A 24,588-nucleotide genomic window follows, 5' to 3' on the forward strand; every position below is an offset into this window, starting at 1 on the left:
TCCTGGTACACCGATTACATTGATCAGCGCTTCCCGATTCATTTTTGGTTTGAGAAGAAGTATGAAAAAATATGAAGTTAACACAGAAAAACAGATCACCAATTGAAGCTTTATAAATAATCGATTCTAATCAATAATTGTTTTGGTAAAGCCATACTCAGTGTAATCCTCCTTCCATTTTATAATTTTTCCACCACTAGCCAGGATTAAATGAACGGTAAAAAAGTACGAGTGAAGCGAGGGTGATTTATTCAGGCAGGCAGGCGACAGCTCAATAGCTCGAATTTGGATGTAAGTAGGTTCTATTTAGTCACCAGAAATATCTTTGTTAGGAATGGAAGTTGAATTTACTCTTTAGATTACTATGATGAAGAAAAATTTATGCAATGCTGACTAAATTTGACTTACATTCCTACCAAACATATTTCTGTCGACTAAATAAAAATTACTTATATTTAAAATTTAAATAGAACTTGAACAGATACGAAAGTTCATAATACCCACGCAGCACTAAGTGCACATAAGAGCGGGAGTCATCCGTTTTAACAAGCAGCGTATTGCACTGATACGAAATAGCCTGCCCATTTAATTATTTAGGAATGGATAGATAAATTAAGATTTTGTACAAATAATGTTTTTCATTTTGCTTCCTCGATGGATTCTGGCACCCCAGAAACAAACAGTGACAACACAATTACATTGACAATCATGTTACGTTATTTTCAAAATATTTCCTTTTCTTTTTCATTACTTCTTTAACACACTACTTCTCTGGTATTTTGAGGTATATATAAATATATATATAATTGTGTGTGTGTATGTATGTATGTTTGTATGTATGTATATATATACAGTATATATATGTATGTGTATATATATATATGTATATTTATCTGTATCTATATTGACAATCATGTTACGTTATTTTTAAAATGTTTCCTTTTTTTTTCATAACTTCTTTAACACACTACTTCTCCTCTGCGAAGCGCTTGGTATTCTGCTAGTTATATAATAAATATGATAGATAGATAGATAGATAGATAGATAGATAGATAGATAGATAGATAGATAGATAGATAGATAGATAGATAGATAGGAAAGGCACTACATGATGGATAGATAAGTATAATTCAGACCTTTTGGTAGGACACTTTGGCTCAGGTGCCCCCCATTCTGTTGATCATCCTTGCAGTGTTTCTGCACCTGCTTTAGTGCCCACCCTGTGGTCAATTCAATTGGCTGGACATGATTAGGCAAGCCTTTCAGTAGAAGACCCCACAGTTGACCACAAACCAAGCCATGAACTCACAGGAATTGCCTGCTGAGTTTAGAGAGCTGTGTCAGGGCATAGATCTTTGGAAGGCCATCACAACTTCCACCCCTAAAGGCTCTTAAGAGCACAGTGGCCTCCGTAATTCTTAAATGGAAGAAGTTTGGAAAAACCCACAAGTCATCCTAGAGCTGGCCACCTGGCTAATCTGAGAAATTGTGGGAGAAGGACTTTGGTAAGTGAGGTGACAAAGAACCCGGTGGTCACTCTGGCTGAGGTCCAGAGAATCTGTGTGGAGATAGGAGAAACTTCCAGAAGGACAACCATCACTGTAACAGTCCACTGATCTGGGCTTTATGGGAAAGTAGCCATGTGACACATGAAAGTCTAATTGGAGTTTTCAAAAAACTATTTACTTTCATTAAGTATCTGCCTTCTTTTGTTTTTTTATGCCCAATATGGCAGCTAGTAACTGGTCATGGTGGATGTCCTTTTTCACATTCCCACTTTTGTATAAAGCACATCTTAGCAGTGGCCAAGGAGACTTCAAAATTAAATAAATGAAGAATTCTGCAGCTAGCATCTGAGCAACCCGTCTCAGATTTACATCCATCGCACATGTAACAAACATAATGCTGGTTACATTATCCATGCTAGATAAAACACAACAAGAAACTGCAGTAGAAATGTACGCTTATTACACTGTGGCTGTGATTTGATTGAGATTCTCTATAAATGTTCAGCAAGAACCTTCACAAACAACCTTGCTCTGAAGCCTCTTTATTTATGACTTGTAGACTCCATCCTCTGAGGGCCCAATGCACTAAAGAACGATAAATTTAAATCAGCTCCACGCGCTGGAATCTTGGCTGCCATTTACGGACTCGGCCTTTATATATTTTAGCATTACTTGTGTGTGCCGTCTAATGGCGGTGTCATTTAGCATTTTCTGCTGTTTCAGATGACCATCCACTATTTCACAATCACTCTTTATTTCTTTTGTGCGATTGTTGAGACAAATAGCACAAAAGATGATGCATGCGTTTCAAATCTCTTTTAAGTTTCTGCAGCTTCAAGTCCTGGGTAAAGCTCACTGATTTTATAGGACTTCGACTGATTGGCTGGCACAGGAGGTCTGGGTGCTGCCCTCAGCTGCACTGGCCCCGATTAGTTAAGAAGCAGTTGTGGAAGGAATGGAACAAACAGTCAGGGAGAATTCACGAGGAGAAGAAAAAGTCCTGCAGGCTATTTAGCATGGCTGATATCTGTCCAGGTAGCTGTCTGTCTATCTATGAATGACTAATATATACTGACTTTGATATCTATTTACCTGCTGTAAGACACTAGGGGTCGCTATCACCCCTTTAACCCCAACAGACAGATACAATGGACATAGGTTAAAAGCACCAAGATTATTTGAATGCCTTTCTTCTTAATAAACAGTATCCTCCAAGCACCATAAGCACAAGAACTGGCAATAAACACAATAATATTCACCATCCACAATTCATCTCTCCTCCACACCTCCCAGCAAGCTCTGTCACACTCCTCCCAACTCCGGCTCACTTGCTGAGTCTTCAGCAGTCCTTTATATAGTGCCCAACCCAGAAGTGCTTAAGTTCTTCCTCCCACGTGACTTACCAGCACTTCCAGGTCGGATGGAGAACTCATGTTCTTTAGTACTTTGGGGCTCCCGTCCGCGTGATCCATTAGTACTTCTGGGCTATAGGGAAAATATGATTCCCCAGGTCCTTCAACAGCTCCCCCTGGTGGCACCCACAGCACCCAACAGGGCTGAGAAACCGAACTCCAAGTCCCAGTATGCACCTCTGTACTCCATGGTAGATGCCATCTAGCGTCTTGGAAAAGGCAGTGTCCAAATGTTGCTGTCTTCCCCCATCCTTTCATTCTCGGGGCGTCCTGGCCGGGTTGAGCTGCCGGCTGTCCATCACACTGCCTATCGAGCTATATAATATCATTTATCTTTCTTATATACAAGATCAAATCACTAAGTAAAGGCAAGTTGAAAATTATGTGGTAACTGCAGCAGATAGACGCTGATGCAATGCAACATGTTAGCTATGGCTTATGTGTAGTTCGAACTCAGAGCACAGCACTCTGCCATTAGTCCAGTGGAAGCCAAAGTCAAATTACATTACATTTACTTATTTGGCTGACACCTTTATCCAAAGTGACTTTCAATGTTTATGATACAATTGGTTACATTTGTTTTGGTGTTCCAAATACAGCACAGACAGGTCAGGAGACTTGCTGGGTCACACACTGTCAGCAGCGGGATTTGAACCCACAACCTCAGGGCTTGAAGTCCAAAGCCATAACCACTACACCTGTGCTGCCGAAGGAACACAGTCATTCCTCTGTGGGATTGTACCATAGTGAGATTTCTTTGTTCAGAGGGATAGTGAAACCTGTTAAAATTCACCAAAGTACGTTGGTTTGTGGCAGATCAGTATGCTGTTGGGATACCCATCATTACAATGCCCCAAGTTATCATTCACCATGGTATGTGCAGATTTCCAAATGTGCAGCAATAGTGGGCAACATAATCTACTGGTCTTGTCTGATGAAGGCATTTGCCATGTCGATGTGGGCTTGTGTGTGCCATGTTAATGGTCGGCCAGATCGAGCTTCATGTGTGACATTTGTTCTTCCTACTTTAAACCTTTCTACTTATCCAGCATATAATACCTCTCATGTCTATCTGTATATTTTTATATACTGCCATTTCTATCTGTCTCATTTATATAATACTATACATATCTATCGATTATATAGCCTGTAACCTATCAATCTGTCCAATATATTGCATTTTCTCTCTCTTTCTCTCTCTCTGTCTATTATATAGTGTCTTACATATCTGTCTATCTATCTATCTATCTATCTATCTATCTATCTATCTATCTATCTATCTATCTATCTATCTATCTATCTATCTATTATATAGTGCCTTTCACTATATAATAAAAACAAAAAAAATGTCGGTGTCGCATTTTTGAACGGGGGTATAATTCCAGGTATGATTTTAAGATCGAATTTTCAAGTTTCAAGACCTGACTTATACGCAAGTATATTACAATATCTATCTATCTATCTATCTATCTATCTATCTATCTATCTATCTATCTATCTATCTATCTATCTATCTATCTATCTATCTATCTATCTATCACAGTTCTTCTTCATCTTCTCCTCGGCCTACCTCTTTTCCTCTTGCCTGGCAGCTCTATCCTTAGCACCCTTCTCCCAATATACCCAGCATCTCTCCTCTGCACATGTCCAAACTGGCGCAATCTCGCCTCTCTGACTTTGTCTCCCAACCGTCCAACTTGAGCTGACCCTCTAATGTCCTCATTTCTAATTCTGTCCATCCTCGTCACACCCAATGCAAATCTTAGCACCTTTAACTCTTCCACCTCCAGCTCTGTCTCCTGCTTTCTGGTCAGTGCCACCGTCTCCAGCCCATATAACACAGCTGGTCTCACTACCGTCCTGTAGACCTTCCCTTTCACTCTTGCTGATACCAATCTGTCACCAATTACTCCTGACACTCTTTTCCACCCACTCCATCCTGCCTGCACTTTCTTCTTCACTTCTCTTCCACAATCCCCGTTACTATGTACAGTTGATCCCAAGTATTTAAACTCATCCACCTTCACCAACTCTACTCCCTTCATCCTCACCATTCCACTGACCTCTCTCTCATTCACACACATGTATTCTGTCTTGGTGGTCCTACTGACCTTCATTCCTCTCCTCTTATATCTCCACCTTTCCAGGGTCTTCTCGACCTGCTCCCTACTATTACTACAGATCGCAATGTCATCAGCAAACATCAGAGTCCATGGGGAGTCCTGTCTAATCTCGTATGTCAAGCTGTCCATCAACACTGCAAATAAGAAAGAGCTCAGAGCGGATCCCTGATGTAATCTCACCTCCATCACTCCTACCACAGACCTCGCCACGGTCACACTCCCCAGTACATATCCTGTACAACTCTTACGTACTTCTCTGCCACTCCCGACTTCCTCATACAATACCACAACTCTACACAATACAATACACAACTCCTCTCAGTCACCCTGTCATATGCTTTCTCCAGGTCCACAAAGACTCCTTCTGGCCTTCTCTGTACTTCTCCATCAACACCCTCAGAGCAAACATTGCATCTGTGGTGCTCTTTGTTGGCATGAAACCATCCTGCTGCTCACTGATCATCACCTCCCTTCTTAACCTAGTGCCTTTGATTTGTCTGTCTGTCTGTCCACTTTTCTGATATACCTGACATCTCACAGTGACCGACTCGGGTTCAAGTAGTGACTGTCCTTTGTCAAGTCAGGTGTGGTCCAATGCTCTCACATGTTTTCTAAATGCACACAAACGCACATTTTATTGGATGCGTAATTACAAGAGAGCTGTTAAAAAGTAAACAAAGTTTAAAAATGATGAAGTGCAATCCTTTCCTCCTGAAACCTGTGAGGGGCATAAATATGGCCACGTTGTATAGATTTATAGAAATGAGCATTTTGTTTTGCCAAAAGAAATCGATAAAATCAGGAGCATGAGCTCCACATCATTTTAAAGCAGATTGCTGGTCGGATGGTTTACAAGAGACATCAATAATTGTATAACTTATTCATTTTGTGATTTTTCTTTTTTTTTTTATACCGTTGTAATTTATTCCCTTTTTTCCCAGTGTTCTTAGTATTCATTTTTCAAGTTTGACACAGGGTTCATGTATGCATTAATAATCAAGTGCTTTTTACCATGTTGATTATTTCCATCTAAATTCAATTAACACGTTTCTGAATAATGGATCAGGACATGATCAGGTTCACGCTCTCTTAGCACGTCCTTCAAGTCACAAGGTGATGTGGATGTCAGTCAAGCGTTAAAGAGCTCATGAATTTCATTGATGTCAAAATGTCCCCAACATGTGATGGAGCTCTGCTCGGTGAGGCACCGGGGCTGTCAGGGCGGTGGGGGTTAATGAACAAGCTGACCAAGAGACTGCTCTCTTCTTGATGGCCTTTCTTGGTTTCTCTGGTGTTGTCAAAGGTTGGTGACGTGTGGCCAGAGCTCCAAGCCAGTGTTAATGACTCTAGAGGAAGCTTTGAGCTGGTTTTCTGTCACTTAGCATCCACTGACCTTCACAGCCCCTTCTGTCCAATAACTTACCATTGTGCTTTCCAGTCCTCTGATTGGTGGATGGCACTGAAACTCCAGTGCCTATTTGGGTGGTGCAGTGATTAGCGCTGCTGCCTAACAGATCTGGTCTCTTGCGTTCAGATCCCACACCCTATCATCTTTGTGATGCTGGCTTGTTCTTCCTGTGTCTCTGTGGACTGTTTCTTCCACATCTTCAACGATGTGCAGAATAAGTCAAATGGCAACTCAAAATTGGCTGGTGAATGGGCAATGCAGTGCATTGGCACCCGGGTTTCTGCCTTTGCCCAGAACTGGATTGAGTGGGTTTAACAATGCTGTCCTTTCCTGTTAAATCTGTAATAGACTGTCTGTTTCATTCACACAGACTCCATTTCCTCAAAAAACGGTAAACAGGCACTATAAAAACTGAAGATCAATTGATAATTAGGTAAAGTATTTTCTACAAGCAGTCATATAAAGTCATATACAGCATCTATCTATCTATCTATCTATCTATCTATCTATCTATCTATCTATCTATCTATCTATCCTACCTACTATGCTAAAATTAATATCTATCTATCTATCTATCTATCTATCTATCTATCTATCTATCTGTTAATCTACAGTATCTATCTACAGTATCGCTGTTCTTCTTCTTCTTCTTCTTTTGGCTGCTCCCATTATGGGTCACCACAGCGGATCATCTTCTTCCATATCTTTCTGTCCTCTCCATCTTGTTCTGTCACACCCATCACCTGCATGTCCTCTCTTAACACATCCATACAACTCCTCTTAGGCCTTCCACTTTTCCTCTTTCCTGGCAGCTCTATCCTTAGCATCCTTCTCCCAATATACCCCTCATCTCTCCTCTGCACATGTCCAAACTAATGCAATCTCGCCTCTCTGACTTTGTCTCTCACCCGTCCAACCTGAGCTTAACCTCTAATGTCCTCATTTCTAATCCTGTCCATCCTCGTCACACCCAATGCAAATCTTAGCACCTTTAACTCTGCCACCTCCAGCTCTGTCTCCTGCTTTCTGGTCAGTGCCACCGTCTCCAGCCCATATGGTGGTCTCACTACCATCCTGTAGACCTTCCCTTTCACTCTTGCTGATATCTGTGTCACAAATCACACCTGACACTCTTCTCCACCCACTCCACCCTGCCTGCACTCTCTTTTTCACTTCTCTTCCACACTCCCCGTCACACTGTACTGTTGATCCCAAATGTTTAAACTCATCTCATCCGCCTTTGCCAACTCTACTCCTTGCATCCTCACCATTCCACTGACCTCCCTCTCATTCACACACATGAATTCTGTCTTGGTGTTCCTACTGACCTTCATTCCTCTCCTCTCTAGAGCAGACCTCCACCTCTCCAAGGTCTCCTCGACCTGCTCCCTACTCTCTCTACAGATCACAATGTCATCAGCAAACATCACAGTCCACGGGGACTCCTGTCTAATCTCGTCTGTCAACCTGTCCACCAAATAAGTCAAATGGCGACTCGAAACTGTCTGGTGAATGGGCATTGCAGTGCACTGGCACCCTGGTCTCTTTCTTGACCCTGAACTGGATTAAGTGGGTTTAACAAAAATGGCAAACAGGTACCTATAAAAAATGAAGATCAATCGACTATTAGGTAAAGTATTTTCTACAAGCAGTCATGTAAAGTGCGCTTTATGAAACAAAGATGAATCATATGTTCTGTAAAGACCTTCATTAGACTGCCCATTACAATGAAATGAAGATGAATCAGTTTAGTAAAGTACAGTATTTTGTACTGTCTTCATTATGAAAGGTGCTATAAAGATGAAGACTAATTGACTGCTTTAGAAGTTTCTTTCTATGCATGGTCCTTATCATAAGGACGATACAAAATGAAAGTGAACTGGTCAGTCATTTCTTGAGGCCTCATTATGAAAGGCGCTGTATAAAAAAGCAGGCTAGTTGTTTTTATGAGTGATTCTCAAGAAATGATGTCTTCAAAATGAAAATGAATCCCTTGTTTTGGGAAGTACTTTGTAGAATTTTCATTAAGAAATGCAATATAATAACATGAACATTTTAACACTTGTCTTGCAAGGTACTTTCTTTGAGAACTCATTATGAAAGGTGCTATACAAAATAAAGATGAGTTGGTTTCTTAAAAAAGTCTTTTCTCGGTGTGCTCATGATGAAAGGCGCTATATAAATGCATTTCCTTTCAGCGCCCATTATAAAACTCCGGTATCAAATGCTTGCTCATGCTTCTCCACATGACTGGCACTTCCTGTACTTTGCTTGATTTAGTAGGTCAGCTGATTGACGGATTGTTCTTTTTTTTTCATCATATGGAATGTTAAAGAAAAAAAAAAGCATTGGAAATTTTGGCAGAAAAAAGGAAAAAAAAATCCACCTTGCTGGGTGCTGCCAGTGCAAAGCCGTCTTGTAGCACAGACTTTGTTGCAGCAGCGCCGAGTCAGATTTTGATCTACATAATTGTGTAACTTTGTAGCAGATGGTTTATGATTCTGCCATGGGAGCGCTGATGCAGGTTGACGGATATTTTATATGATGCCGCTGTTGCCTCCAGCTTTAAACAGGATTCTTTTGCACTCATATTTGCCGACACTGGAGTACCTGTAAAGTTTTTACCATTGACAAGCTGACTCGTCTCTCCCCCGGTACTTATTGATTGGACAGTGATTATATCTGAAGGTGCCCAGATGCTCCCCAATTGAATATAATAATGTGCGGCCTTTGAATTACATGTTTCATGATAAAAGTCGATATCATAACTCAACTAGCATATTGGCTGAATGTAATCTGGTGCTGTTTTTGTCTCTTGGAGTCTCCCTGCTGCCTTCATCTCCTGGCTGCACTGGTATTTGTTTGTGACAGTCCTGTGAAGTGTACACTGTGGTTTGCCATTCAGAAGAGGGAGCCATCAGTAAGGCAGTCAGAGCCGGTAGGGAAGAATTATCTAGTCGTTTGATGGGATTTCGAATACAATAAGTCATGGAGGATGGCGGCTAATAGTTTCATAAGGTTAAAATTCTGCCTTCTAATTGGTCCTTGTTCTTAATTCATCCTCTTGTGTTTGTTTTGAAGTTTAGCAGGAGGACCTAATGCAAGATAGATAGATAGATAGATAGATAGATAGATAGATAGATAGATAGATAGATAGATAGATAGATAGATAGATAGATAGATAGATAGATAGATAGATAGATAGATAGATAGATAGATAGATAGATAGATAGAAATAAATGAAAGGTGTTATATGATTAATAAATAGATAGATAGAAAGGCACTGCTGCCTCCCAGTAAGGAGACCTGGGTTCGCTTCCTGAGTCCTGGGTGTTCTGTAGTGAGCTGGCGCCCTGCCCAGAGATTGTTCCTGTGCTGGCTGGGATTGGCTCCAGCAGACCTCCGTGACCCTGTGTTAGGATATAGCGGGTTGGACAATGACTGACTGACTATATAACAGATAGATATGAAAGGCACTATATGACAGATAGATAGATAGATAGATAGATAGATAGATAGATAGATAGATAGATAGATAGATAGATAGATGTGAAAGGCACTATATAACAGATAGATATGAAAGGCACTATATGATAGATAGATAGATAGATAGATAGATGTGAAAGGCATTATATAATTAGATAGATAGATAGATAGATAGATAGATAGATATGTGAAAGGCATTATATAATTAGATAGATAGATAGATAGATAGATAGATAGATAGATAGATAGATATGAAATGCACTATATATTAGATAGATAGATAGATAGATAGATAGATAGATAGATAGATAGATAGATAGATAGATAGATAGATGTGAAAGGCACTATATGAGAGAGATAGATCATGTAAAATGCTGTAAAGGATGTACAGGTATCCCGAACAGAAGAGGTGAAGGTTCCTTACCTGAATGGGTGACCCCATGTTGATGGACAGGAGTCCCAGTCGGATGTGTTCTCAGTACCTTTCCTGGCAGGAGTGAAATGGAAAGACAGGGAAGGACCGCCTCTGGGGACTGTTTCTTCCCCCAAAATGCTAGGTTGCAGCTTTCCTTTTGGCAGAGCTTTGGGACATTTAGTCTCAGAGATTAACTGTGTCAGGGTGTGTGGGTGCTGCCAGAGGGGGCTATAAGAAAGGTGCACGCCATGAAGGAGGTTCCGCCTGACCCCGAGGTGCACATTTAAATCAACAACTAGACATTCGCTACACAGCTGTAAAATATTGGTCCCCTCCTAGACCTGAATCTACAACTTCCTATGAATTGAAAATGAAAAATAAGAGATTTAATCTATTCAAAAAAAAACAAAACAGAAATGATTTCTGATGGTACCAATGTGAGAGTTGAAATCTGTGCTGTAAAATTCAATACACTGTATGCAGCCTTCTTGATTCATGTTCCAGTTGCAGGTTTAAAATCGCTTAGCAAGTTTAGGAAAGAAAAGCGAACAACAGGGAGAATTAAGACAAACATTTCAGTGAAAGAAGAAAATGAGCCTTCTGATGGGCAGCATGCTGACTCAGCTGCTAGCCGTGCTGACTCCCAACTCCAGGGACCTGCGTTAGCTTGCCAGCCCACTCACTGTCCTTGTGAGGTTTGCACATTCTCTGCGTGTCAATTGCAGCTCTCTGCAGCATGTTAGGTTAAGGTGTAGGTGCTCAGACGAGAGTTCTCTCTAAAGACTTGTCATCCTCTTCAGAATTAGCTCCTTCTTTGTACCTAGTGATGCTGACACTTATTCTGTATCCCGATGTATGGTGCCCTCCATAATGTTTTGGACTAAGACCCATTTTTCCTTGATTTCTTCTTCTGCTCCACAGTTCAAAATTAAAAATCAAACATTTAAGGGGATTTGCAGACATTTTTGGTCACACAACACTTTTTCTACACGGACTCCCCGTTTCAGGGCACCGTAATATTTTGGACAATTGGCATCATTGGTGTTTGTGTTTCTTCAGCTGTGTTACCTCGGCTTGCTTTGACCCTTTGGAGTTTGCAGTTGCCATTGTTCAACATGAGGACAAGAGCTGTGCTAAAAAAAGCCAAAGAAGCCATCATGAGTCTGAAAAACATAAACAAAACTATTGGAGACATCGGCAAAACATTAGGATGACCAAAATCAACTGTCTGGAATATCATGAAGAAGAAAGAACTCACTGGTGGGCTCAATAATCATAAAAGGACTGGTAGGCCAAGGAAGGTCTCCATGCTGATGACAGACGAATCCTCACTATGGTCAAGAAAAAGCTCCCAAAACGCCTGTCTGACTGACCAGAGACAGTCTTCAGGGGGCCGATGTGTGGTGTCAGAGACGATTGTCAGCAGAAGACTTCATGAGCAGAAATACGGAGGCCACGCTGCAAGATGCAAACCACAAAAACAGCATGGCCAGATTTGTGAAAATGGATTTCAAATAGCCTGCAGTATTCTGGGAAAAGGTCTTGTGGACAGATTAGACAAAGATGAACCTGCATCAGAGTGATGGCAAGAGTAGAGTGTGGAGGTGAAAAGGAACTGCCTGAGATCCAAAGCAGACCACCTCATTTGTTCAACATGGCGCTGGGGGTGTTATGGCTTGGGCATGTGTTTTGTCCTGGTAAAGTAATATATTGCTCTACTTTCCCCTTTTGTATTATTAATATGTAGCCTTTGTCAGAACACCTCAGATCCCACAGACTGTTTATAAGGTGTTATAGTATACTGACATTAAGCCCGTTACAATAACGGGCGCTAGAACAATAGTGCATAAACATTAGTAGGAACAGTCTATATTAAATGGCAAGGGACCTTGACCTCATTCTGTTTGTTGTCTTAATTTTTTTGTTAAAAATATTTTTGCAAGAAGCCTAAAGTAAAATAATATTAAAAATAAAATAGAAACGTATATGACAATACAGTCCATCCATCCATTTTCTAACCCGCTGAATCCGAATACAGGGTCACGGGGGTCTGCTGGAGCCAATCCCAGGGCACAAGGCAGGAACCAATCCAGGGCAGGGTGCCAACCCACCGCAGGACACAAACAAACACACTGGGGCCAATTTAGAATCGCCAATCCACCTAACCTGCATGTCTTTGGATTGTGGGAGAAAACCGGAGTGTCCAGATTAACCCACGCAAACACGGGGAGTAACATGCAAACTCCACGCAGGGAGGACCCGGGAAGCGAACCCGGGTCTCCTAACTGCAAGGCAGCAGCGCTACCACTGCGCCACCGTGCCACCCAACAATGCAGTAAGTATAATTAATATTGCCTTAGTGTAAAACTTTATAACAATCTGTAATACACAATACATGAAGAAGATATTTAGGACAATGTTTTTATTTTTTTACCTCAGGAAATTTTTTGTAAACACTCTTGTTCAGGACCATCTACAACGTTGACAACAACATCTGTAAAACTTCTAACTCTTGATAATGCAACATATAACTGACTGTGGCTGAATACTGGCTCTGGCAAGTAAATGGCAACTTTTTCTAAGGTTTGCCCTTGAGGCTTTATTAATTGTTATGGCAAAGGCTAATGTAACTGGAAATTGTTGCCTTCTTAAGGTCAAGGGTAAATTAGTAGAGGATAGAGCCAAATCAATATGGGGTATATTCTGACGCTCATTTTCTTTTTTACAATCGATCTATTTGCTCGTATTTTTCTTTGTCTTTCAGCCTTTCTTTTGTTGATGTTTACTTGCTGAGCTGACCGTTCTTCCAGGAGATGTTGCTTATATATGATTTGAGTGTCTGTGTCTTTTGTCCTACTTGACGTGTCCTTTTTTTTGGGTGGCATGTTGTTAGTAGATAGTTAGTTAGTAAACATGCACGGGGCAGTATGCGTGGCGTCTCCCCAGCAATGGATTTTATGTGCGCTGCCGCGCCGCACCCCAGCAATGCTGTCCTTTATTTGCTTATCATCCGCGGCTACACCATTCACTGTGTGCTCAGCTTCCAGTGTGTGTGCGTCCACGATGTCGGTCGTGCGTGTCGCACCGAGCCTCGCGCATGCGTACTTCACCAAAAGACACACACACAGACACCTGGACGCACACAGGGGTTTTATTAAACAGGATAACCTCTCCTTACCTTCCCTCCTACATCTATAACCTCAGGCAATTAGGTGTAGTAAAAGACAAGCTGGAGTTAAATTACAATTTAAACAATGTTTATTGATAATATTCATAAATAATAACAATTTGCAAAGTACATTTGAATATTAGCAACCATACAACCTCATAAATGTTGATGTGTAGTTTCAGGCGGCACGCAGACTTGTTAGCTACTTAAAAATGTCTCTAGTTAAGTCATCATTTGTGGTCAGCTTTCTTCAGAACAGGCTGCATGCCTGTCTCAATATGGCTGCTGAGCTGTGCTCTCCATTGTGTTGTCCTTTTCAGTTCATCAGTTTGGTAAGAGAGAGAGAGAGAGGTTAAGCAAGCAAATTTATAGATTCTCTGTCTAACCCCTAGAGCCAATAGGACGTCATGATACTTAAAGGCTGTTGATACAAGCTGGTTCCAAACAGCCATACTTCAGACGAATGGGGGGATAGAACATCTTCACACCTGCCATCTCCCCAAAACCATATGTTAAGGTAAAGCTTGGCAGTTAGGCAGCCTGGCTTTCCTATGGGGGTTGAAAGACTTTAGCAGAGAAACACTTGCCAAACTGGTTTAAGGCAATTCCCCCGCAACCCTATCATAAAATTACAAATAGACTCAGTCGTAAAAGGGGGAAGGGGTTTTTAAACCATCAAGCCATTGCTGTTCTTATTAATATTGTAACACTAATATTACCGTATATCTTCTAGTAGTGGCCGGCTTCTTATTGACGCCCGTTTCCAATAAACGCCGGGTTTGAAGAGATGTCGCGACAAATAGACGCAGGTCTCTAATAGTAGCCGGTCTCCTTTAAGTGCCGGTCTGTAGTAAACGCTGATCTCCAATGACCCACCGCCTTTTTCATACGCTAATCCTCTTTTCGTACCACCTGGGCTACCGCATTCCTGCAGTGAATCATACGTAAGTACCTTTTCGTGTCAAAAATGTTTTGTCGTCGGATGCTATCGAGGAAGCGAGAAAGTCAAAAAGAAATTTCTTTATGTACATTTTTCCCTTTCGTCTCCACGTCAATCATAACCCCACAGGGTGGTCAGAGGATGCGGGAAGAACATGAAAATGCCATCTTCGACATGTTAATCCTCTCCTTTGACCAGGGAAGAAGGGGCTGTATTGTGGCCGGACAGACAGTACATGATTACGTGAAAAACTCTGTGCCCTCTTCCTCGGTGACCTGTTAACCTTTACCTCCACTAACACTTTTGCCTTCGGAAGGGTTGTGCGGGTGTCTGTTCGTGTCACTGTGTTTTTGTGGCCCGTGTTTGTAGTGTGAGAGATGGGAAGGAAACGGTCATTTGATTTAGCATTCAAACTCCATGCGGTAACATACACAAAAGAACATTCAGGCGAAGAAGCTGCACGACATTTTGGGGTGGATCCAAAACGTATCCGAGAATGGCGCAAGCAGATGACTGATATTGAGAAAAAAGCGACAGAAAAAGGTGCCGGAAGTAAACGATTGCCTGGTGGAGGCAACTTTATTGTATCTTATCTAGTCTCATGTCGTAATGTATACGTATATGCATGAGTTTGGAGCTTATTGCATTTCCTTATGTTCCGCAGGGGACTTGTCGGGCTGATGAACGCTTTCGTGCGAAATTCGGACTGGTGCAGGCATCATAGGCAAGAAAGTTGACGTCTACCGTACCTGTTTTTCATGCTTACGGTAGTACCATATACTGCTTTAATACGACTGTACTGCTGTACTGATAATTTCATTAAATTCTGAAATGTTCATCCGGTGTTGTTGCCTACATTTTGTGACCGTAAATACGGTACCATACCGTATTTTACTGCCAAATGAACCCCGTTTACCCATCACCATTCCGTCTGCAAGGCAAATAATTGCCGGTCTCCAACAACCGCCGGTCTCTTTTAAACGCTGGGCCGTCCGAATAATTTTTTGAATAAACGCCAGGGCTACTATTGGAAGATATACGATACATTGCTTTGCCTAAGTTACCAATAAAGACAGAAAACATTTATCAAGTTATATGCAAAATCTCACATCACAACAGCATGTATGGCTGCCACAGGTCCTGGCATACTTCTCTTCATTCTGAGGTATGCAGAAACATCTCATCTGGTCAAGGTCCTGTAACTGTTAATTGCAGACCTCCATAAAGCAAGCTGTGGCAGGCCCTCAACAACCCAAATCACATTGCAATCATTATAATAATTCTTTGCGATTACATTGCACTTTTCTCACTACTCGAAGCGCTAATCTGACTAATATACGATGGGACAAAGGAGCGGGTCCTGACTACACATCTTAACAGACACAGTAGATTGCTTTGCATTCCTTTTGTGGAGTTTGGTCAGTGCCCCTCCTACATGATGATGATTGGGACAAAAGACACGTCAGTCATTCCTTGATTTCCTGCTCCATTTCAAAGTTTAAAATTACAAATGAAATACTTCAGACATTGTGATTACACATTCATTTAAAGGGATTTGCGGACATTTCAGTTACACAACACATTTTCTACACGGCCCCCTGGATTTCAGGGCATCATAAGATTTGTGTCACACAGCAATGCCAGGTTTATTAAAGCCATCATATTTAGGACTTTGTTGTGTATCCCTTGCATGTAATGACTGCTTCAAGTTTGTGATTCATAGACATCAGCAGGTGCTGAGGATCTTCTCTGGCGAAACCTACTTGAGTAGTGCCCCAACTACTAATGGAATCACACAAACCTTTGTGTTTCATACAAAATCTCAATCTCAAGGTCTTTGTTGAGTTTTTCTACCTCTTTGACTGAGATGTTCTCATCATCTGGAATGATGATGTCAATAAATCACATCTGGCTTCTGTCACATTTGGCTCCAATGGTATGATCGGTGTTCATAGCCATGTCATACATAACAGTGATGTTCTCCATCTAAATGAGTTTTTCAGACTGGTGAATTTACCAACGATCAGACACTGGGAGGCCACACTCATGGAGCATTGAACTGTGCAGGTACTTAGCTCTCTGGTTGTGTTGATTGAGTGTGTACTCTGATGACATTGTGTGTTTCTTCGCTATCATGAGGGGACTCTCAGCCCAGAGCCTTGCCAGCCATCCAAATGTCAGTTTCTTGTCAAAATATCGTAGGTGTTCAATGTCTGTCTGCAAAACTGATCATGGAGTGGTTTCAAGAAGAGGTTGTTGATTTTTTTTATTGATTTGTGAAGCTTTCATCCTGCTCTTGATGGCCCCAGGACTAGATGCTCTTGTCTGTGGACAAGTATTGGCCTTGAAGTGTTGCCATTTTTGCTAATTCTGATAAGAGTACTTCTATTTTTTGTGTCTCATCATGATCCTGGTACATCTGTTGATTCTGAGCTTGATGTATTTGCTAAGCTAACAATCATGTTCTTGTATGCGCTCTCCAGCTCAATGAATCCACAGCGACCACTTCTTCTGGGAGTTGTGCATCCATCCATCCATCCATCCATTTTCAAACCCGCTGAATCCGAACACAGGGTCACGGGGGTCTGCTGGAGCCAATCCCAGCCAACACAGGGCACAAGGCAGGAAACAATCCCAGGCAGGGTGCCAACCCACTACAGGACACACACAAACACGCCCACATACCTTTGGCACATTATTATTATTACTATTATTATTACATCTTTCGTTCACTTCACTTAGTTACGCTGCTGTATTTGCCTGACCTCTCTGGCTTTGAACTCAGCTAATTGTTCAGTTGAGGACTTGTCAAGGAATGAGGGCAATGCCAAGGAGTGCATTCTTCTGGATCTCTTGTGTGTTACATGGGAGTTTGCCCAGCTGCTCTTGGAAACCAGTCTTGATGGTTCCCAGTGCATCTATGACTACTGGAGCCACTCTTGTCCTCGTGTTCCACAAGCGTCTGAATTCGATCGCTAGGTCTTGATGATCTTGTCTGCCTCTTTTCTCAGGATGTTGTTGTCATCTAGGACTATTCTTCATCTTCTTCTTCTTCTTTCTATTATTATTATTATTATTATTATTATTATTATTATTATTATTATTATTATTATTTTACACCTCCTCTTAACAGTTTGCAGTATGCTGGTGCTTCTGCCAGAGGTCAACCAGACCTCTCAGGCTTTGAATTCAGCTTGTTGTTCAGCTGTGGACTTGTCGAAGAATGTGGATCATGTTGAGGAGTGCGATCTTCTGGACCTCCTTTCTTGCTGATTCTACAAGGGAGTTTGTCCAGCTGTTGTTGGAACCTGGTCTTAATAGTTCCCAGTGCGTCTACGACTACTGGAGATACTCTTGTCCTCGTGTTCCACAAGCATCTGAATTCAATCGCTAGGTCTTGATGGTCTTGTCTGCCTCTTTGCTCAGGATGTTGTTGTCATCTGGGACTATTCTTTTTCTTCTTCCTCTTATTATTATTATTATTTTACACCTCCTCTCAACAGTCTGCAGAATGCTGGTGCATTTGCCACAAGTCAACCAGACCTCTCAGGCTTTGAATTCAGCTTGTTGTTCAGCTGTGGACTTGTCGAAGAATGCGGATCATGCTGAGGAGTGCCATCTTCTGGATCTCCTTTTTTTGCTGACTCTACAAGCGAGTTTGTCCAGCTTCTCTTGGAACCTGATCTTAATGGTACCCAGTGCATCTACGACTACTGGAGACACTCTTGTCCTCGTGTTCCACATGTGTCTGATTTCGATCTCTAGGTCTTTATATTTGATAATCTTCTCTGCCTCCTTGCTGAGATGGTTTTGTTATCTAGGATCATCACAGCGATGAAGACACACAATTTGATCTTTTTGTCATAGAACACGATGTCCGGCCTGTTGGCGTTGATGGTACGGTCTATGGGAATTGCCTTATCCCACATGATGACAAAGTCTTGGGTGTCAATGACCATGTCTGGTATATGCTTGTACCACTTTGTCTGTCATCAGAAAACACCCAGCTGTTGACATAATGCCCAGTGCAGGTACATACTAACCTTGTTGAAGCATTCAAGATATCCCTTCAGGGCCAGTGCACAACATCTGGACAGGGCATTTTCTGTTGACCAACGTGCCTGTGGTTTACCTCTGGTGGTGCCAGGTTTTTATGGCCTGGTCTTGAGAGGCAGTGATGATGCTTGAGGATTCCCCCTTGAGACGTGCGCTCTAAAGCCATGCGTGCATGAGGTTTATTATTATTATTACTAGGGGATTTTGCCCCCTTCTCACTTTGCTTGCCAACCCCCATGCCAGCCAATTCTCATCTCTGCCGCTCGCGTATGTGGATTTTACTTTCACCAAACAACAAATCTTTTAATTCTCGTGGATACGCCTCTTCATTGGGAGGCAGCACTACTTTTCCCTGATGGCTACACAAATTAGACAATCTATAAGTCTCCGATTTAAAGTTTAAAGCCAAACAATATATTTGATCTCTTTTCACTGTTATGTTATTTCACTGAGTAATAATTTCTGTTTGCGCTAATGCGATCTTTACTATCATATCTCTAACCTGCTCTGCTTGTGTATCGTGCCAACGGTTTTGAATTCTTTACGACGTTCTACCTTGTCATCTACTCTTTGTCTTTTATTTCCGGCCCCAGGCCTGGTTAAATCTCTTGGCACAAAGTCTCATCTCGTGGGACGTGAACATATCTCTCTGAAAAAGTCACGTCTCATCCCAGGCTAAAAAGGTCTCGTACCAGTATTTTTTTTATTTTAACAACAACAACAACAATATTTATTTCTATAGCACATTTTCATAAAAAAGTAACTCAAAGTGCTTTACATAATGAAGAAAAGAAAATAAAAGACAAAATAAGAAATTAAAATAAGACAACATTAGTTAACATAGAAAAGGAGTAAGGTCCGATGGCCAGGGTAGACAGAAAAAAAAAAACTCCAGACGGCTGGAGAAAAAAATAAAATCTGTAGGGGTTCCAGGCCATGAGACCACCCAGTCCCCTCTGGGCATTCTACCTAACATCAATGAAACAGTCCTCTTTGTAGTTAGGGTTCTCACAGAGTCTCTTGATGTTGATGGTCATACAGACTTCTGGCTTTTAATCCATCCATCATTGTTGGAACATCACAGTGCTTTGAGTAGATGGTGGTGGCGCAGGCCACCACCAAAAGGACACCGGAAAAGGAAACAGAAGAGAGAGTAGGGGTTAGTACAGATTTTCAGAGCCACCATGAATAGTTATTATAATGAGTTGGACATACAGAGTATACAGAGATTTTAATTACAGTGAAGTTATGAGAAGGCCATGTTAAAGTAATGTGTTTTTATCAGTTTTTTAAAGTGCTCCACCATATCAGCCTGGCGATTTCCTATTGGCAGGCTATTCCAGATTTTAGGTGCATAGCAGCAGAAGGCTGCCCGCCTCACCACTTCTTTTAAGTTTTGTTCTTGGAATTCTAAGGAGACACTCATTTGAGGATCTGAGGTTACGATTTGGAATATAAGATGTCAGACACTCCGATATATAAGATGGGGCGAGATTATTTAAGGCTTTGTAAACCATAAGCAGAATTTTAAAGTCAATCCTGAATGACACAGGTAACCAGTGTAGTGACATCAAAACTGGAGAAATGTGCTCGGATTTTCTTTTCCTAGTTAGGATTCTAGCAGCTGCATTCTGCACTCATTGCAAACGATTTATATCTTTTTTGGGTAGTCCTGAGAGGAGTGCGTTACAGTAATCTAGTCGACTGAAAACAAACGCGTGAATTAATTTCTCAGCATCTTTCAGTGATATAAGAGGTCTAACTTTACTTATGTTTCCTAAGTGAAAAAATGCTGTCCTAGTGATCTGATTAATATGCGATTTAAAATTCAGATTACAGTCAACAATTACCCCTAAGCTTTTTACCTCAGTCTTGGTAATCGTAATGTATCCAGTTTATTTCTAATAGCCTCATTGTATCCATTATTCCCAATCACTAAGACTTCAGTTTTCTCTTTATTTAACTTGAGAAAGTTACTATTCATCCATTCTGAGATACAAGTCAGACATTGTGTTAGTGAATCGAGAGAGTCGGGGTCATCAGGTGCTATTGATAAGTACAGCTGTGTGTCATCAGCATAACTGTGGTAGCTCACGTTGTGCCCTGAGATAATCTGACCTAATGGAAGCATGTAGATTGAGAAGAGCAGCGGACCCAGGATAGAGCCTTGTTGAACACCATATAGGATATCATGTGTCTTTGAGTTGTAATTACCACAACTAACAAAGAATAGAGAGATAATAGGGAGATTATTATTATTATTTTCCAAGTGAACCAAATGACATCACATCCACCTTGCAGGATTTATTAAACATTTTATTTGGAAACTCTAAGACTTTGGGGCAGGACAGAGAGTCACACCTTGCTGCAGATGTTGAACACTTGCTTTGTTTGCATTGCCAAAAATGGACCTTGCACTATCTAAAAGGGTCTTGTGAATAATTCTAATTATAATGGGCCTTATTTTAGTGTGAAAGTGCCACATAGTTGAGCTTCAGTTTGAAGTTCTTTATAATGAACCAGTGTTTCAGACTTTTTCCTTGGCTGTGTTTGGTATTGCAGAATCTATTATGCAACATTTCTTTTACTTTTTGTCCTCATTATCCTCAACACTTTTGCATTTCTTCTTAATTTGAAGGTTATACAATTTACATGTATTATAATGAAGTCACTGGCAAACTGTTTCATGCTACACTATGCACTGTTTCTTTATAGGTAGCCAGATATCAGTCAGACAAGCTGACATGGAGTACATCTGCTTCCATGAATGAATAACAAGGCAGTTTATCATAGATTGATATATAATTATTGTTTTATTATGAAGAGAGGGGGTCCTACGGTGACCCTTTTCTCACAATCAGACTCTTTATTACATACTGTAGACCTGAACAGAGTGTGCCAACCTCCACTAAAGCCCCCATGCGTTAGCATTCACCATCATAGAGGTGGCTGCACTTTTACTCAAGCATCACAGATTAATATTTGTCAACTCCTTATGTGCCTGAAAGAAAGGCAAAGCAAAGTCATACCAAACACAGTCTGGATGGACAGCAGCACTTCTTGCTAGGAATCTGGGCATCCAATGTGCCTGCTGTTAACTTTTAGCCTGGGTGAGATACTTGGTTTATATTTATTTTGCATTTTTTTTTTTTTTTTGTAATTTTCAATAATTCTGATATATTATTTTGTATGAGTTTTGTGAGCATGAGCATGGTGGTGCCCTGCTGCCTCATAGTAAAGAGACCAGGGTTCACATCTTGGGTACTCCCTGTGTCCACGTGGGTTTTCTCCGGGAGCTTCTGTTTCCTCTAAGAGTCCAAATGTTATGATTAACAGTCAGTCAGTCATTTTCTAATCTGCTAAGTCCTGAATCGGGTCATGGGCGGCTGCTGGAGCTGATCCCAGACTGTTGTGATTACCAGTTTTATAAATTTTCCGTAGGTTTTCCGAAATGGATTTTCAATAAGGATGCATGTAAGTAAGTATTTTGTTTTTAACTTTGTTAGCTAGTTTTGCCATTTGCAACCCTTTTTTTTGCTTGTTTTGTTGATAAGCATCCTAGTATGTGTAAGCATTTTAAGTTTTTCTGATATTTTTCTTCTTCTTCTTTTGTCTGCTCCCATTGGGGGTCGCCACAGCAGCCCCTCTTTCTCCATATCTTTCTGTCCTCGTCATCTTGTTCTGTCACACCATCACTTGCATGTCCTCTCTCACCACATCCATAAACCTTCTCTTATGCCTTCCTCTGTTCCCCTTACCTGGCAGCTCTATCCTTAGTATCCTTCTCCCAATATACCCAGCATCTCTCCTCTGCACATGTCCAAACCAACGCAATCTCGCCACTCTGGCTTTGTCTCCCTACCGTCTAACCTGAGCTGACCCTCTAATGTCCTCATTTCTAATCCTGTCCATCCTCGTCACACCCAATGCAAATCTCAGCATCTTTAACTCTGCCACCTCCAGCTCTGTCTCCTGCTTTCTGGTCAGTGCCACCGTCTCCAGCCCCTATTACATAGCTGGTCTCACTACCATCCTGTAGACCTTACCTTTCACTCTTGCTGTCACAAATCACTCCTGACACTCTTCTCCACCCACTCCATCCTGCCTGCACTCTCTTCTTCACTTCTCTTCCACAATCCCCGTTACTCTGTACTGTTGATCCCAAGTATTTAAACTCATCCACCTTCACCGAATCTACATCTTCATCCTCACCATTCCACTGACCTCCCTCTCATTCACACACGTATTCTGTCTTGGTGGTCCTACTGACCTTCACTCCTCTCCTCTCTAGCACAGATCTCCACTTATCCAGGGTCTCCTCAACCTGCTTCCTACTATCGCTACAGATCACAATGTCATCAGCAAACATCATAGTTAACAGGGACTCCTGTCTAATCTCGTCTGTCAACCTGTTCATCACCACTGCAAATAAGAAAGGGCTCAGAGCTGATCCCTGATGTAATCCCACCCCCATCACTCCTACCGCAGACCTCACCATAGTCACACTCCCCTCGTACATATCCTGTATAACTCTTACGTACTTCTCTGCCACTCCCGACTTCCTCATACAATACCACAACTCCTCCCGAGGCCCCCTGTTATCTGCTCTCTCCAGGTCCACAAAGACGCAATGCAATTCCTTCTGACCTTCTCTAAACTTCTCTGTCAATATCTTCAGAGCAAACATCACATCTGTGGTGCTCTTTCTTGGCATGAAACCAAACTGCTGCTCAGCTCAATCTAGCTTCCACTACTCTTTCCCATAATTTCATGCTCTGGCTCATCAACTTTATCCCCCTGTAGTTACTGCAGTGCTAAACATCCCCCTTATTCTTAAATATCAGCACCAGTACAGACAGAACAGCAGCTTCAGCGACAGACTACTGTCACCGTCCTGCTCCACTGACAGACTGAGGAGACCCCACACTATGCGACTCTTCAATTCCACCCGGGGGGTAAACGTTAACATGATACAAAGTTATTGTCTGTTATGCCTGCATTGTTATCACTCTTTAATTTAATATTGTTCTTTATCAGTATGCAGCTGTTGGAGTATGTGAATTTCCCCTTGGGATTAATAAAGTATCTATCTATCTATCTATCTATCTATCTATCTATCTATCTATCTATCTATCTATCTATCTATCTATCTATCTATCTATCTATCTATCTATCTATCTATCTGTACACTTATCCTGCACTCCTCAGGCATCCTCTTAATTTCCAAGATTCCATTAAGCAATTTGATTAAAAACTCCACTGCCATCTCTCCTAAACACCTCCATACTTCCATAGGTATGTCATCTGGACCAACTGCTTTTCCAGTCTTCATCCTCTTCATCGCTGTCCTTACTTCCTCCTTGCTAATCTGTTGCACTTCCTGATTCACTATCTCCACATCATCCAACCGTTTCTCTCTCTCTCATTCTCTCGTTCATCAGCCTCTCAAAGTACCGTAGTTCCCGTTATATAAGCCGAGAATTTCATCCTAGATTTTTGGCTTGGAGTTTGGGGGTCAGTTTATACAACGAGTATCGTTTCAGATTCAAGATTTCCAGTGCAATGCCGGTTTTGCCAATGAATACGGAAGTAAATAATGATATAATGACTTAAATAATGAATAATAACTTTAAATTAAATAAAGAATTTATTTAAAAAAGTGTTTTAGTTGTTGATTTTATTAATAAAATTTAGAATAAATTATCGGGAAGTTTACAATAAAAATTTTTGTTTTGATTTACGATCAACATCTTGCGTTACGACCCGGATGTGGTCACATGTATCCGCTTGCGCGATTGTTAACAAACAACCGAGAGCGTTAGTAGCGTCAGTCGGAGCCCAGAGACATGTGTTTGTGGATGTAATTTCGGTCATTGCAGTGATTTACCTATATATATATAATTCATTAAGACCATGCAAGCAAGACACATAATTGCTAAAGAAGGAAGGAAGAGAAGGTAAAGAAAGCGATCACAAACAAAACGAAGATGGAAATTATGTGGAAATATGCAAGTGCTGTTCGTGTGACCGATCTCGCTAATATGTACAGCATGTTGAAATCCACCATCTCG

The sequence above is a fragment of the Polypterus senegalus genome, chromosome 13, assembly GCF_016835505.1.
Source record: "Polypterus senegalus isolate Bchr_013 chromosome 13, ASM1683550v1, whole genome shotgun sequence".
In the NCBI taxonomy this organism is placed as follows: domain Eukaryota; kingdom Metazoa; phylum Chordata; class Cladistia; order Polypteriformes; family Polypteridae; genus Polypterus; species Polypterus senegalus.